The sequence below is a fragment of the Nelusetta ayraudi genome, unplaced genomic scaffold (assembly GCF_046127955.1).
Source record: "Nelusetta ayraudi isolate G7.1 ecotype Tasmania unplaced genomic scaffold, CSIRO-AGI_Nayr_v1 ptg000070l, whole genome shotgun sequence".
Taxonomy (NCBI): domain Eukaryota; kingdom Metazoa; phylum Chordata; class Actinopteri; order Tetraodontiformes; family Monacanthidae; genus Nelusetta; species Nelusetta ayraudi.
The window spans coordinates 4647723-4663570 of record NW_027466120.1 but is presented as its reverse complement, the minus strand read 5'-3'; the positions used below and the strand labels follow the sequence as shown (position 1 = coordinate 4663570).

Sequence of the window (15848 nt, the reverse complement as noted above, 5' to 3'; positions counted from 1 at the left end):
AGTGATGGCGCTGCATTGTCGAGGCCCGGATGAGCGATGTTCTGTCTCCGCAGAAGATTACACTTTTATCCAGCAACAAGTGAGAAGGACCTCCAGGAGAAGAGGGGGGGAGGATCATCCTTAAATCCTGTCATGTGGACGTCAATAATTAATGAGGGATATTTTTAAACCCTTTTACAGTTCAGTTGCGAAGCCCAGGTGGAACAGAAAGGGAGGGGGGGGGGAATCAGGTTGTGCACGTGTGACATCACTCGCAGGTTGGAGATCCGCACAAGAACAATAAGGGGGAGTCTTGAAGAGGCGTATTTAAAGGACCAGTGTGTAAGATTTAGTAGCATTTAATAGTAGAAAACACATTTCATCATAAATGATGCCTTTAGTCCACTGGTTTCCCATGTGAGCAGATCTGGAGCAGGTCCACAGTCTGGTTAGTCTGCTTCTTATGTGAGACAATTGGTCACTAATAGCATAATAGCAAATGAAAACAACACATTGTTGGATGATTTTATTCAACTAAAAACTACACACCTAGGCATGTGTCTAATTCCATTTCATGGCAATGGTTCTCTGGGCCTTTAAATATGAGCTCAATAATAAGAGGTGCTGAAAACATGACAGGAATTATTGACATTACTGACAGTTCTGTCCCCAAACTTTTGCTCTCTTACTGTTTTGAAAAATCCGATGGCCGCTGTTCTTCCCTCTCCACGTTCACAGAAGGCAGCAGATGGTGCGCTATGCAGTGATTTACCGCTGCATAGCCGGGGGTGCGGTACTTTTTCACAAGTATTTCTGCTGCTGAATAATTGATAGAATACTGTCAGCTGGCTCTGTGAGATTTCATTCATTATCAATGGAGTGGAAGATTTGGTGCGAGTTACGTCTCACTTTAAAGCTGTTCCGTTTGTTGTTGTGGTTTTTTATTTTATTTTATTTTAATTGTCAGGGCATAAGCCAGCACCTGTTTCAGTGCGCAATTAGAGGCATAAGTTATAGTTGCTTTTTTATTGTGGAACATTTGAGCCTGATGTCATCCCACAGCTGCCAGCAAAGCTGGGACTGTTTGGAGTCGTGGAATTGATGGTTACGGACACTGTTCGGGGAATCGGCTGGCACTGTGTGTGGATTTAAATGATTTGAATGTTTAGCCAAACTCTGCATCATTTATCGCGGTCAATCTTGTCTTTCCACCAGCAGGGCTGGAATCTCCTTGAATGTTGTGTTGTTTTTACGCACCATTGTGTGTTGTGTTTCGAAGCTGCTGCGGTTTCCGTCGCTGCAGAGGTCTTGACAGCGTTTGATTGATTTTTCTGAAATGTGCCATTAACATTTTGTTGGAGGTGCCACTATTTCCACAAGACGCTGACATTCTTGGAAACCAAACGCAGATCGTTTTTGAGTAACAACTCATTGAGGAAAACACAATTAACAGCCGTGCGGTTGCTTTCCTCTTAGACACTTCCTCAACAAAATGAATGAATAATCTATGGGCTAAGGCCTCCTCATTTGTCCCTGAAAGTCCGTAGAATGAAAGAACTCTTTTTGTGTGTTGTGTCTCCCCTCCCCGCCATCGATCGCTCCTGTCTTCACTTTTCCTCTTTCCAACTGATGAGGCTCTCAGATTACACAGCTGCGTGAGGACAGGTGATAAAACCAGGTCTGCCTGGCTGCAGGCACCTCCCTCTCTTTTTTTTTGTTATGTTGATAAACATTTTTCACCCTAAAATGCGAGCATTTAAAAAAAAAAAAATCTAGGTTTGGTATGTAATTAGCCGTTCATTTGCCGTTCGTTTTGATCATTAAAAACAAAAAAGCAAGCGGAATCTCACATTTCAAAAGAGAAATGATTGCAGGTTGCGTGCCTGCTTATTTGTTTTGGAGGAGGAATTTGCCTTGAAATGGAAACGTGCAAGCGAGGCTTATGAGCCTGATATGCAGACGCTGAAAAGCTCCCTCTTGTTTCCCTCTGCTCGTGTGTTTGAAAGGTCAGTGCCTAATTTAGTTTTAAATGAGGGCTTAATTGAAAGAGACTCTCTGTCTACTTTACAGATGATCTTAGTTAAATATTGCAATGTTCTCAGGGTCAAATCTCAGGGAAAGACGGCGCTCTGAATACGTGAGAGACGGAGAGAGAAAAAAGAGAAAAAAAAGTGAGGCAACGCAACTCCAGGATGGAGATCAGTCGCACAGGCGGCTGCAGTCGCACTCTGGCGCTCTGCTGAAATCTTCTGACGATCCTCTGGTCCCGCAGTTTTTGATGGTTTTGATGGTTTTCCATATTTCCTATCAGACGTTATTTCATAATAATAGAATGGGATGGAAGACTCTACCGTCGGTGCAATAGGAAATTGTCGTTTCCTTGTGCAATACAAGGACATTTCATTCAGTGGAGACAAATAAAGGCAACATGAAAAACGTCAGCAAGGCATAAAAAGAAGACGACAGTGAAGTTCATCCGGCGTTGCTTTCCGATACTGACGAAAAATGGCACTTTTGCCGCGCAATCGAGCGACTCTCCCAACCACTGTCTCTCATTTGTTTGTTTTGTCGGGGGGCTCAAACGGTACAGTGGGACGGGTTGAGGCGCCACATGACTGTGCCGCAACATGAGTCAGTTTTTTTTTTTTTCTCCTGGCGCAAGATCGTAATGAGGGGCTCAGCTGTCACTCTCAATCTGCGTTTGACTCATTGGTGCACTGCAGCGGTTCCAAAGATTTGGGGCCCTGCCGCCCGTCTCCCCAGAGTGCAGCGCAGCGGCGGCGACGTGAAGGTGAAGGATCCCCACGAGCGAAGCGGCCAGACGTGGTACCAGCTGTCTGTCTGTCTGTCTGTCTGTCTGTCTGTCTGTCTGTCTCACCTCTTGCCCCCCCCCCACACACCCCTCGCTCAGATGAAAAGGTCCGTCGTTTCTGTAGGGCCGTTCCAAAAACAGAAAAAAAGAGGACGCTGAAAAACGGACTGCGCTCGGCCTTCTGGAGACGTTCTCTCTCTCTCGTATTGTTCACCCCAAATTATGAAACGCGGCCACAAAGACGGATCGTCGCATCGGCTCGGAAGAGATTATTGTATTAAATTGCAGGTAATGCGATTTAGCGTGTGGAGAGGCCCCGTCCGAGAGAAGCTGCTCCTCTCAGAGCACATTACCAAAACCCTCTTTGACATTTATCAGAGTTTTGTTGGCCCCCGGGGGAATTTGTTGAGGCTTTTCTTTTTTGTTTGTTTGTTTTTTTTTTACGCGCCACGCTGCTTTTCGGGAAAGCCTTGTAATTCAGACACACTGCAGAGTTCTGCGGGCCTTTCAACGTATCGCCCCGCTACCCACCTCCCCCTGCCCCCCCATTCGTCTACGCACGGATCCTCCTCCACCGTATTGGTGAACCAATTATTTCCATTATGTTACTCGGCCGTTGACTCGATATCATACCGTACAATTAGATCAGCGGAAAAGGTGCCTTGTAGATTTATCGTCAATGCGGGAAAAGCAGGCAGTAAATTGATACGTGTCATTATTGTCCTAATAATATTTAATTTCTGCCTCTCCGCGTCTGCTGCGGTTTGAAGGGTCGTGTTTCATTCGCCGGGGCAGCCGAGCGGGGAGGCGATTAATCTGGAGCGCCGGTGCGCCGCATCGTCCCTGTTGTTGACCGTTTCTGTGCGATTCCGGATGATGAATCGCCTTATTTTTGCCCATAAACACAAGTCTCGTCCAGCAGCGAAGCAGGTAGCCGGGAGGCAAGTGTAAGCTCGCCGCCTGAGATTTATGGACAGCGGCCCTCTGAGAAATGGCACCCGCTTCAAATAAGTGAAGTAGCATCATCGCGCTTCTCAAAGCTGCGAAGAGGACGGAGAGAAATAGAAAAAAAACAAAAAGGGGAAAGCTGAATCTCTCTTCTTGACGGCCGATGGAGCGATTGCTCTTCCGATGCTACCAGGCAGGACGGTGGAAATGCATTTGCTGCGGCCATTTTGAATTTCGCCGGGATGGATCCGCGCGCCCAGTGTTTGCTTTCAGCCCCGGACCTCTAATTTGGATCTCTGAAAAGGTGAGGCAAGGAAGGCAAGGCCGTTCGGGGGGGGGGGCTGGGAGGCCCGCGAGTGCTTCGTAGGACCGGAGAAGAGTGCGGCGGGAGTGAAGGCTGACGGAACGGCACCGCTGACGGAACGGCACCGCTGATGGCACCATGAGGGTTTCCAGAGAGCTGATGATGTTGCTGATGGGCTGGGCCTTGGATCTTGGCCAAACATCATTTCAGTGGCGTTTTTATCACTTCCCTGGCTTTGCTCAAGGATCATTGTGTTTGAACACTGGCAGTGCCGTTTATTTGCCTCGTGATTCTGTAGAACAGGGGTTCCCCAAACTTTTCTACTCCACTTACGCAAAGGATCCTCCTCTGCAAACCGACAGACAATGCCACCAAATATGCAAAGAAACATCAAGTTTTAGAATGTTGTTTCTTACTATTATTTGCTATTCAATATTTTGTTGCATTTGTTTAGAATAAGAATACCATCAGCTAACATAACTAACATATGGCTATTTGTCTGTATGGCTGTAAAGGCATACATAATGTATGATGCCTAATATATATTTCCTTGCTTTAGTTGGCCAATTCTTAGATTTTTTGCAGCAGCGGTGTCTTCCACTGCCAGGCTGTTTGTCTGTTCCTTCTGTCTGTTTGTCACAAACCCGTCCACTTTGCACCAGCTAAACTAGCTTGAGGAGCAAATGACCTTGATAAATGGCACAAACGTCACACACACACAACGCCATGAACAATGTTTTTGACTGACAGGCAATCATATGATATATTATTACAGATTATAGTTAATTATAATGATTAAACAATAATTTGATTGTATCTCATAATAATAATTTGATTCTTTATTATTACTTATTTCTTTATTTATTTGCATTTTTTGTTATCCTCTCTCCAATTTTCTGCGCCCCCTAGCGCCCCCTGGCGGCACCTCGGTGGGCCGCATCCCCCGCTTTGAATACCGCTGCCATAGAAAACACTGTGGTCTCTCTGACTTTGTGATCGTTCCTTCTGTGTTGTTGCCGCCCTTCAGTTGTTGCTATTTGCACGTGTCATGCAATCATCATATATCATCATCCACTTAGCCCATGTACTCAAGCCATCAAAGCAATGGGCGTGTCTCTGCCTGCATCGTGACCATTTGAGGCCACCTGATGCTCCGTTCTAATGGCGCCCCCGCTGCCATTTTCCCAAGCAGACTCGTTTAATCTCAGCTGCACAGCATTAGCACGCGGAGCAGCCCACCCATTTCCCTCTTTGTGCGATCACCTGAGATTACTTCAATCTAATGCGTTGCTTCCTCTTGCTTGATAATCTTTACAATATCCTGCAGTGTCGCCAGAACGCCATCATTTTCCGCTCTTGTACCGATTTGCCGTTTAGCCATCGCAGAAAACAACATCTGTCACGTTCGTCTTTGCGTGCGCCGCACAAGCCAAGTCTCCAAATTTCCTGCTGCCACTCGGCAGGGGAAAAACGCCCCGGCGTCAGCCTCAATGAGATCGCATTGTCTGACGAGGCGGCTGTCCTGACGGCGCTCCTAAAGGGGAATCACTTAAGGCTGTGTTTTCCGAGTTAGCGTGCTGCCCGCTACAAAAGAGGGCGACCCCCGCGCTGCTCCTGCTAATTAACACCCGTTGGCCTGCGCTCACCTGCTGTGCACTCAAGTGTGCTTTGTAAACACTTTGCAAACCATCGAGTCAATGTTGCTTTGTGCGGCGCAATGGATTCCGTCCCGCGTTCACCTGGAAGCAGCCTGTTTAACTCTGAACTGAATGGCTGTTGGGGTGGAAGAAGATGGAGTTTTTAAAGCTCTCTTTTATTTTTCTCAAGCTAAACCATCCATATATCTTTTTTTTTGTTTAATCCATATTTAATTCAAATGGATGTATTTTCAGGCAAAAATGATTTCAGCTTAATCTGTTTCAATTCAAGGGCTTGTTCACTGTAAACTAACTTACTATATTTCACCCATTTACGAAACGCCTGGATTTGAGTTGACTTTTTCTAACTCACATGGACCATTCTCGAGATTCACAGGGGTCAAGAATTCCACCCAATTGACATCTACTGTGGTTGAGGCGACCAAACACCTCCCACAGCACGGTATTCCAGTTTGTCAATGCCGTTCAGACAAATATTGTGAGCATACTGTGAGCTTAAAGAGTATGACTAGTTCCAGTAGCGTCAAAGCTAACTTGCTACAGCTAGCAGGCTGTTGGAGACGTATTCTGTTTCTGTGCTGCTGCTGTTTATTTTATGTTGGATCCCGTGGCCATAATCTAGTTCTACTGCATGGATTTTCCCTCTGGGAAACTCAAGAATGCTTATGTGAATTTGAAAATGTTAACATGGCTTAAAGCCACTTAGGGGTCAGGTTCAATATCATTGAACTATTCCAATTTATTTTTAATCGATCCAAAATGTTTAGCAGCCGGAAGTCAGATTATGCATTGTTTTGGTCAATATAATAAAAACTCAATTTGGCAGAAAGTCTTCCAGATGCACCAGTGTCGGGTACTGAGAAGAGGTGGAGCTCATGAGTGAACACAATTTTATACAGAATTGAAGTACTCAACAAAGTCCCCCGTAACAAATTTGCAGTACTGCACATGAAGATACGGGATTTCTTTTTGAATCATTGCATTCATTTTTATTATATTATTGAACGTAGACTCCATTTGGAACTCCCCTGCTGAAGTCAGGTGGAATGATTCTAATGGGGGGAGGGTTGGTGAATTTTTGATGGACAACACTGCTCCCCTCTCTTGTCCGTGTGCCGACTGTATGAGAGCGTGAAGGAGCCCAAGTGTCACAGATTGCTTGTTTCTGCGGACTGTAAAAGACTCCCACAGTCAGCAATCTGTCACATAAGCGGCCACCCATCACACCTCTCACACCCTGCTAAACTGGATCGGACTCGCGCTGGACACAGTGGCTTCCCCTCGGCCCTTGCTTATATCAGTCAAGTAGCACAGTGGCACGTTCCCGACTGACCAAAGGTCTCTGGTTTTGAAGGTTTGACAGTTCTCGCTTGTGACTATGTAAAAAATGTGTTTATTTTTCTATCACAGTTTCTCCTGCTCTCAGGCTTGCAGGGAATGTTGGAACCTTTTCCAGCTGTTTGAGTGAAGGCAGGGTTACACCCTGGACCAGTCGACTGTTTATGAAAGGGGCCACAAAAACAATCATTAACACTGACACCTTTTGGCAATTTGGAGGTGCCGCGCTGCATAATTAGCATGTCTTTGCACAGTGGGAGGAAGCCGGCGTGCCGAGAGAAATCCCACACAGACACATGGAAAACATGCAAACTCCACTCAGAAAAGCCCCAGGCTCGGGGATCGAACCCACGACCTTCTTGCTGTGAGGTGACAGCGCACCACTGTGCTGCCCGTGACCAGATAATTGTAGGCTAATGTTAATGTGCTCACAATGGATCCAGGGTGCAAAGCTCGTAAGAATCTGACAGTCATGGTCCATTATGTTAGTGTTTTCCTGTTTTATTTTGATAGTCTCGTCTCCACATGTGTTTTCTGATGTTTACTTCCTGTCCATGTTTTCCTGCTTTTTTTTTGGGCCAATGAGTTTCACCTGTGTCTCGTTGTCGACCTTGATTGTTCTCACGTGTGTCCTCCTGCCATCTTGTGCGTCTGCCTTTGTTTGTGTCAAGTCATCAGCTTTAACCATCCAAGTAAGTCCTCCGTGTTTTGTCATGCCAGGTACTTTTGTGTGTGTGTGTGAGGGTATTCTGGCTTTTGTTTTTGTTACACCATGAGGATGCCTTTGGTGAAGTTCTTTTTGGTTCCATGTTAATAGTGATGGGATTCATGCTTTGGGATGACTGTGCTTCCACTGCGGCAAAACCCCTGATCTACCTGGGCTCCCCGAGCCTGGCAAGTGACCTCGCTCAGAAGACGAGCCGCTTCATCCAACTTCCCGTGGGTGTCGCGGCCTTTCTTGATGAAAATCTCTCTCACGGCCTTGCAAACACTCTTAAGGACGCCGTCGCCGATCAAATGGGCTTTTGTGCGTGCGCCCGCATGCATTCATCCATCCATCCATCTGTGTTCCCGCCTGCGTCGGCGTGTCATGTGCGCGCGTGTGTGTGTGTGTGTCGTCGTGGGGCTCCGGCTCTTTAATGTGTCCGCCTGCCTGCCAGCTCTACGTTAAACCCCTGCATTGCAGCACCGCCAGTGGGATTTCAGCAGGCAGGGCCTTTTTTTTTTTTCTCTCTCTCTCTCTCTCTCTCCTTCCTCAAACCCTCCATCCTCACAATAGAGAGATTAAATTTGGGCCACATCCCTCCTGTGCGTGAAGAGCTCCTCGCTCAAGCGTGCACGACTCCTCAGTTTGTCGCTCCAGAGAGCCCAGGGCAGCCCGGAGCACCCCCAAAGTCTCCTTGCAGACTCCCTCATTTTGCCCCACATAAACCAACCCACCAATCCCCCACCACCGCCACCCTCCCCCCTCCCCCCACCTCGCCGTGTTGGAGCTGCAGCAGCACTCATGGAGCGCCACGTGTCTTGGCAGACGGGAAGAAAAGGACTAGGGACTGAAGGGGAAAAGCAGGCTGTACAGTAATCTCGATAAATAATACAGCGGCTCTGTAGTTTTGCCCCTCGCCTGATTTTTTTTATGTCTTATTTTTTCGCGCCGCGTCGGCCGCCTCCGTCAAACGGAAGACGGACTGCGGGCCAAAGCTCAGACAGCTGTGCAGCGCGAGAAGAAAAGCATTGTTTCACTTGTTTTAATCAAGGAGACGGGGCTCACGGCACTCGGGAATGGAAGTCAATAAAAACCGCAGTCGGCAGAGACGGGGAAAAAAGCAGAGTGGGAGAAGAAACACTTTGGAGCGGAAATCCCTGACAGCTGCGGCAGGCCGACTCTCAGGACGTGAGCGCGATAAAGAGAGGCTGTGATTTTCAAGCTTTTGGTCGAACATTAGGACGTTCTTAGCAACCTTATCTGGTTCCTTTTACACCCTTGAATTTTCCAGATGTGATTGGAAGAGTAGCCCCAGATGTCCGACTGACTCAGCAGCGTTCACCGCTAAACTGAGGAGAGAAATGCGATTCCGTCTTGCACAAAGTGTAGCTATTCCCCCTCATTTAGTGCCTCGGCCGATAACAACTGTAATCTGATCGCAGTTCGCGGCGAAAGAACCGGTGTCGGGGTGCAACCTGATGGGATTTACCGCGCAGATCTGCTTGAACCCATCGTAAAATATTCTCTTAACAAACCCAGACGCGGTTTCACCTGCGCCCCGGCGTTTAATGAGCCGCTTGATCAATATTCACTTTGAAAGCAGCGCCGGCGGCCGCCAAGCAAGATTCACCCGCATTTAATGGAGAACTGAAGAAAGGGCTCGTCTTCAAATTCACTTTGGTCTTTCCCTCCGCACTTCCCGGCCCATTCGGCCACAGGAATTGCTGCTGGCGTCGAAGACTCCTATTATGCCATGAGGCAACCTTCAAGGTGATGCTACCTGCTCACCCGCTATGTTGAGGCCTCGGTGCTCATATCAGCCCAGCAACATTCTTTTGAGGAAGGTAGAACTCCCGTGTTTGTCCTCCCGGGTAAATGCTTCCTGCTGCTTGGGGCCGATGTTGTTATCTACGGCCGCGCAAGGAGACACAAACACGTCCACATTCGCTACGTGTTTGCCGTTCCACCCTCCCTTCCTCCAAAGTCAGCAGTTTGACCTTTCTATTGGAATCAATGGAGATGCCGGTTGCATTGTCAGAGTGCTGCAGTGTCGAGGCGCTGCCTGTCCACTCCCCTCCCACTGCGGCTCGTCCGCTAGCAGGCAGCAACTCACGTCGACACTTTCATGGTGTTTCTGTTAAAAGAACTGCAGGTATGTCACCGCCTGCGAGCCCTAACTAGTCCCCCGCCTGTAATTTTCGATGTAGCATGAAATGAGTCTGCCGTCGCTGATGTTTTCCATCAGCCCTCTGCTATTTGTCTTTGGCTGTTGCGCTAAAATGCTCTGAGTCAAATTTGTAGTTGAGTTATATAAGCTGCGGCTAAAAGCGAAGAAATCAGTGTCTCGCTATTTTACCTGCGTTCCTTTCTCCCATATGTCTGATGGTAGAGGCCTTCTAAAGGGCTGATTGAGCTCAGCGGTGTTACCGCTATCGTTCCTACAGGACTGGGGAAAAAAAAAAATCCTGCTGCTCGGAAAGAAAAGTGAATCTCATAAAACACTATTGAAGCCCTTTTGGGCTTAGGCAGACTTAAATTTTGTGAACTGTTTCTCCTCGGTGAAGTGCCCAGATGGAAGACGGTTATCTCTCCCTACAGACGTCTTTCATGATACAATTACAATGGAGCAATCAAGGCCAGTGAGTCATAAAATGGGTTGTTTTGCCAAGATTTGTGAAGCAAATTGTGAGTCAAACTACGACTTGAATTTAAAGAGTTTGTACTCTTCAATTCTCTTTTTGTTCGTGTCAGGTGGAAGTTTAATTGAGTTATTGAGCTTGTGCCGTGTGCAAAAGGGAAAGGGGAGTGGCTTACAATTTGAAACTGATGGAACAAACAGACTTTATATGGTTTATTTTTTTCAGATTTTTCTCTTTTTTTGCTGTTATTTGTGCAGGATTCCGACAGCTGAAAATTTCCTTTTGGGTGCAAGGTATCATCTGGCCTGTGGTGGTGAATCAACTTATTGTATCAGCTCAAAGCGAGTAGTATTAATTGTGGCACTAGCTGACAAATTGAACTTTTCCAACGAGAAACCTTCAGCGCTGTTTTTTGCTCCCCTTTTCGTGAGAAAATGCCTTTGAATTCTCCTGCGTCATCCACGTTTCTCTTCGTCTTCTTTCTTGGTTGTTTATATCACATCTCAATGGGAACCTACACGAATGGGCATGAGATAATTAGCTTAACCAGTGACATGGTAACTTTTTAAACAAACCGACAAGCTAATGACGTAGGATGAGTTTCTGAGATTCCTTACTTTACAATAGTTACCTGGAGCTGAAGGCTGTGACTCAGCCGCTGTCCCTTCTTCACGGATTTCGGACTTCGTGCAAAACGATGCCACACTGCCATGCTGCTATTCGTTTAACCACAAGCGACTCTCCAGCCCTGTCCGGGCTTTTCCCTTAACCTCTGCGGTGAGAATATTGGCAGGGCCATTCCGACCACTCACACAGTGTCTGTCACGCAGAAAGGTGGGGTGGAAACCACAGCAAAAGCACCTCCAACAGGTGCGATAGACAGTCAGTGCAGCGTGCTGTAAATGATTGACAGCTATTTCAAATGAATTGCGGTATCCAGGGGTTGGTTTAACTGAGAGATCGTTAATATGATTGAACTGGAGCTTGTATATGTAAAAAAAACAACAAACATGAAACAGCATTACATCACAACTACTGTAGAGTGCATGTGTTGAGTAGCTGCAATGAACAGATGAATTACAATTACCATCATTAGACTCTTTAAAATTAGTATATCAATGAATATGAGAAGGAATCTTCTTTGGTTTGGACCTGGTTTATGAATGTTGAATGAGTTATTGTGCAGTGTGACTTGATTGACATGTGACCCATTGACACAGGAAGGGGATTCCTTATGTTTAGATTCAGAACTAATCTGTTAATATTGTCGTAGTTGGTAAATGACATTTGACATTTTCTGCAAGTTTGTTCACCGACCTGTTTACTTCAAACTGTTTTTCTCATCATAAATACTGTCAATTCTTTATCTCCCCAAAGCAGCCTTGCTTAAACCATTTCAACCATAACACTGGCAAGGGCGCTGGTTTGATTTGGTTGCATTTCATTAGTCTTGCAACGGAGCCAAATGTGTGTTGTCTGTCAACAACCTCCTGTTGTTTAATAAAACGCCTCCATACATCCGAGCGTGTTTGCGGGAATGGGACCAGAACGTCGTCGTCCGCGAGGCTGGCGGTTCACGTTTGCAAGTGTGGAAGTTGAGGCGCTCGGGCTCGGAGAGACAGTGTCGTTACAGTGATGAATTTGATAATCTGTCATAATTTATGTATTTTTTTTAGATTTAATTTAGTGACTGCCGAGCCGGAATGTGACGCGCTGTCAGCGGTAATTAATTTGTCCGGCAGCTTTGCGGTCGGCGTCAGTCATCTATCAGACTTGTTTGTGCTCGAGGCAGACAGCGATCAGCGCTCCTCTCTCGGCTCCTCGCTGGAACAACGTTTGGAACGCTTCGAAATCTCATTTTCTGTCCTTCTTTTATCGCTTGATCCCAGAAGTGCTCCCCGTCGCGGCAGGTGTTTCGCGGCACGCGGAATCCGACGGCGGCCAGAAAAATGCGCGCGCACACACACACACACACACACACACAGCCCACTTTAGTTTTCATTGAATCTCTGAAAAAAACGAACTGCAGATATGACCGAGCCTCTCTGAGTTCACGCTGTCTTGCTCTTCCAGGGCCTGGCGACACTTGCACTGTGATTACGTCCAGACACTTTTCAAGACTCAAGATTTGGCTGTAAGTACCCTGCCTGCAGCAATGTAATGTGCACCGTGTGCCCGGGCCCTCCGAGCCAGAGGGGCGAGCTGTAAAGGTTTGGGGTGGGCAGGGAGGGGAGCACAGAGAGCAGTGGTGTCGTGGCTCCTGGAAAAGTAGTTTCAGTTGACCCAAAAAACGGACCAGCAGCATTTGCACATTTGCATTTACATTTGCAATTTCTGCTGCGCCCTGCTCTTCCTCTGATTGGCTCATCAGTCTTTTGCATTGCCAAATTTAACCAATCTAACCTCAATCTCACCAGCGAAGGCAACTATTGCCAGCCAATTAGAGGCAGCGTCGGGTGGGTCATGCCCTCACCATCCTATTAAAGAAAATCAGACCACTTGGCTTGCAGACACCACTGAATAATGCGCGTCAGATGAGAATTGAGAGGCTCTATGCAATGCTGACTGACTAACAAGTGGGTATATTCCGTATACCTCTGTATACCATGCACCACAACGCTGCTGCAGTGTGAGTGAAGTCCAGGTCACATGATTCCGTGGTCGTCTGCGGCTCTCACGAAGATCACCCGTTCCTCTCGAGCAGAGAAAAGCACAGCTTGCCTCCGCTCTCTCTGTCTATCCAGCGAGGGCACGGCCCAGACCGTCGACACTCGGATGCTCCCTGCAGCTGTCTGCTGGTATCACACTGATGAGCTGTTGGGGGCAAAGTGCCAATTGACCCTTGAAATAAAATGTTCGCTTATTTCTTCATCTGCTGCCTGGTGGATTGCACTTCTGCCAAAATGTTTCAGAGTAACAACAACAACAAAAAATTCAGCAGGGCGCAAAAGTGAAAGTATCTTCTCAAGCTCCTGGGACCCAATATGGCGGCCCATTCATTTCAACGGAGCCGCTCACTCAGCGCATACGCTGAAAAAGTCTTTGGGTTCCAGGTTGCTTCTGCATTATGCGGCCTCGTAGAGCATGCGCAGTAGTGTCACTTCCCATCATGTCTCTGTAACTTATGTAATGCACCAGGATGCATCAGCCAATCAGACCGAGCGAAAAGACAGCATGTATGACGCCGTGTTGGGGATTTTCTGGCCTTCATTTTTTCTAGAAAGTCCATGACTTAAAAATCTACAATAGACAGATTTAGTATGAACGTTTTAGGTTGCAGTCTTCCTGACAGTCGGTGTACAGGCATTTCTTTTTGTATTGCAGTCTATGGGAAAAAATGTTTTTTGGGCCGTACAGGGTTTTTGGCTGCAGTACCTCGAGTGGCCACTTGGGGGGGGGGAGCGAGTAAAAAAATGCCGAGCCACCATATTGCCAGTTTGGCGTCCAGTTCTTTTAATACGTCCATGGGTCTTCCCTGAATGGCACGTCCGTTCTTCGAGGACCTCCCCCCCCCCCGGCGAGGAGGGGGTGGGCTGCAGTTGCACGGTCGGAGGCGAGGCGTGGCATTGGGGGGACGGCGGAGCGGCCCACTGTGCGCTGAACGTGATTTACTGTCGGAGTCGGCTCATTGTGCTCCCGTCTTCATCGTGCGCGCTCCAGCACTCAGCTGATTAATCAGAATCATTTCCATGAGTGATGGAAGTACCAGCCCCCCCAAACCCCCCACCCATCCCCTGCTCCCAGCGGCCTCTGTGGCTGCAGAAAGCTAATAAACCCCGGGCGGACAATGGCCACGCCTGGAAGGGCGATTACCGGCCGCTGCTTTTAGGGGCGGCTCCGCTCCCGCAGCCATCTGCCATTTTTTTTCCCTCAGCCCTCGTTGCCTCTGCCTCATTGTTATTAACATTGATCAGCTCAGCATCTACTGGATGAGATTCCCCTTCCCCGGAGAGGCATAATTAGTGGTTTTGAGAATGCAGGCGCATTAGGCGCCCCACCCGTTAATGAATACGTAGCCGTGCGACCCACCGTGCGCACATTAGCGGCGGTTTGGGCAACGTGGCCATCTCATAGTTCAGGAAATCTCTATTCTATATCTGCTTTTCAGGGGGATTTGTGGTCGCCGCATTAAGTCAATGAATAATTAACAAGCGGGAGGAGGAGAAAAAAAAGGAGAGGAAGCTTTGTGAGCGCCGGGCAGAAGAGACCGCTCGGGCTTCAGAGGCAGGAAGTGGTGCGATGCCGTTTGGGAAAAGGTTGATCTTCAACCGGACAGATGCTCCACACAGCTGCAGCTTCGTGTTGTTTCTTGGCTTAGATTTTAGTCGAGTAAGGGCTGCAAAGGAACGAGATGGAGGTCGGTGGTGTTGGATTAAGGAGAGTTAGTATAATAGAGCCGAACCCTCGAATAAATGAGACAAAGTGTTGTTGCATTGTCTAATAAGCAAAAAGTATAAAAAATAAGAGTTAAATAAATAGAAGATATTAAACAAGAGAGCACAATGTGCATTTGTACAGTTCCGTCTTTATGCAACGTTTTAACTTAATAATACACAGTCATTTGTTTTTTAAAAAAAAGTGTGTCTCTTTATGAGCACGTCCTTTTGAAATAAATCCAGAGATTTTAATCAGCGGATCTGCCAGCAATGAAAAATGTGAACGGGAACACGAACAATTTGTTTGTGTCGTCTAAGAAACGCCTCAATATGAATTTGTCTGCCAGTGCGAAGCCACAAATGCATTAAATGTCCAATATTTTGTGAGGAGGCTGCTTACTCACGTTTATTTCTTTCAATACTAATTCAGTAATTGCTTGAGCTCTGCACACAGGTTCATTAGAAATAATAATAATAATACAAAAAAGACTAACTCCCTTCCGGGGGTATTAAGATGATGACATTAAACAGAGAACCTCAAGCCAGGCTGTCTGTCTGTCTGCCCCGGCGCTGAGGCTGCAGCTTCCTCTTGTGTTGCCTCATCTTAATGAGGTCCAACACAACGCAACACAATGTGTTGTGCTGCTGTTTCACATCTGCAGCGTGATGCTCCAGCACAGATACACACGACCCACCGTGGGCCACCGTGCTGCTGCTGCTGCTGCTGCTGCTGCTGGATCCTCTGATCTGTTTAGCAGCAGTAACGCTCTGGTGCCTGGCGCTAAGGCTGACGTTAATCTTGACACTTGTATTAAAAAAAAAAAAATATATATATATATATATATATATGCATATGTATGCTTTTAGTCAAAGAAGCATCCTTTTTCTACACAGACGTTGTTGCTGTTTTCCCTCCTCCTCTGTTGCACTACTCTATTTCAAAAATAACTTTCCTTCGTTTATCGAAATACCGTCTACTTGTCGGGTTGATGGATTTCTACCGAGAACGAGCATGCGGCGCCGCTCACGTGCGGGAAGGTAGCGGGAAGCCGGCGCATTCTGATGTCTTCCTAAAGTCATTAACGGGC

The 15848-nt window shown here is 47.2% G+C and overlaps 1 protein-coding gene across 3 annotated transcripts in view; it reads left to right on the top strand.

The window, feature by feature from the left end:
* LOC142898701 (synaptotagmin-2-like) overlaps positions 1 to 15848 on the top strand; it is a 64112-nt gene that overhangs the window by 16581 nt on the left and 31683 nt on the right. For 2 of the 3 annotated variants that reach the window (XM_076041812.1, XM_076041814.1), the window contains exon 3: positions 12458 to 12518. The exons of the other annotated variant lie outside the window; for it this stretch is intronic. The gene's annotated coding sequence lies outside the window, so the exon portion shown is untranslated. The remainder of the gene's footprint in view (positions 1 to 12457; positions 12519 to 15848) is intronic. 3 annotated transcript variants of the gene reach the window in all.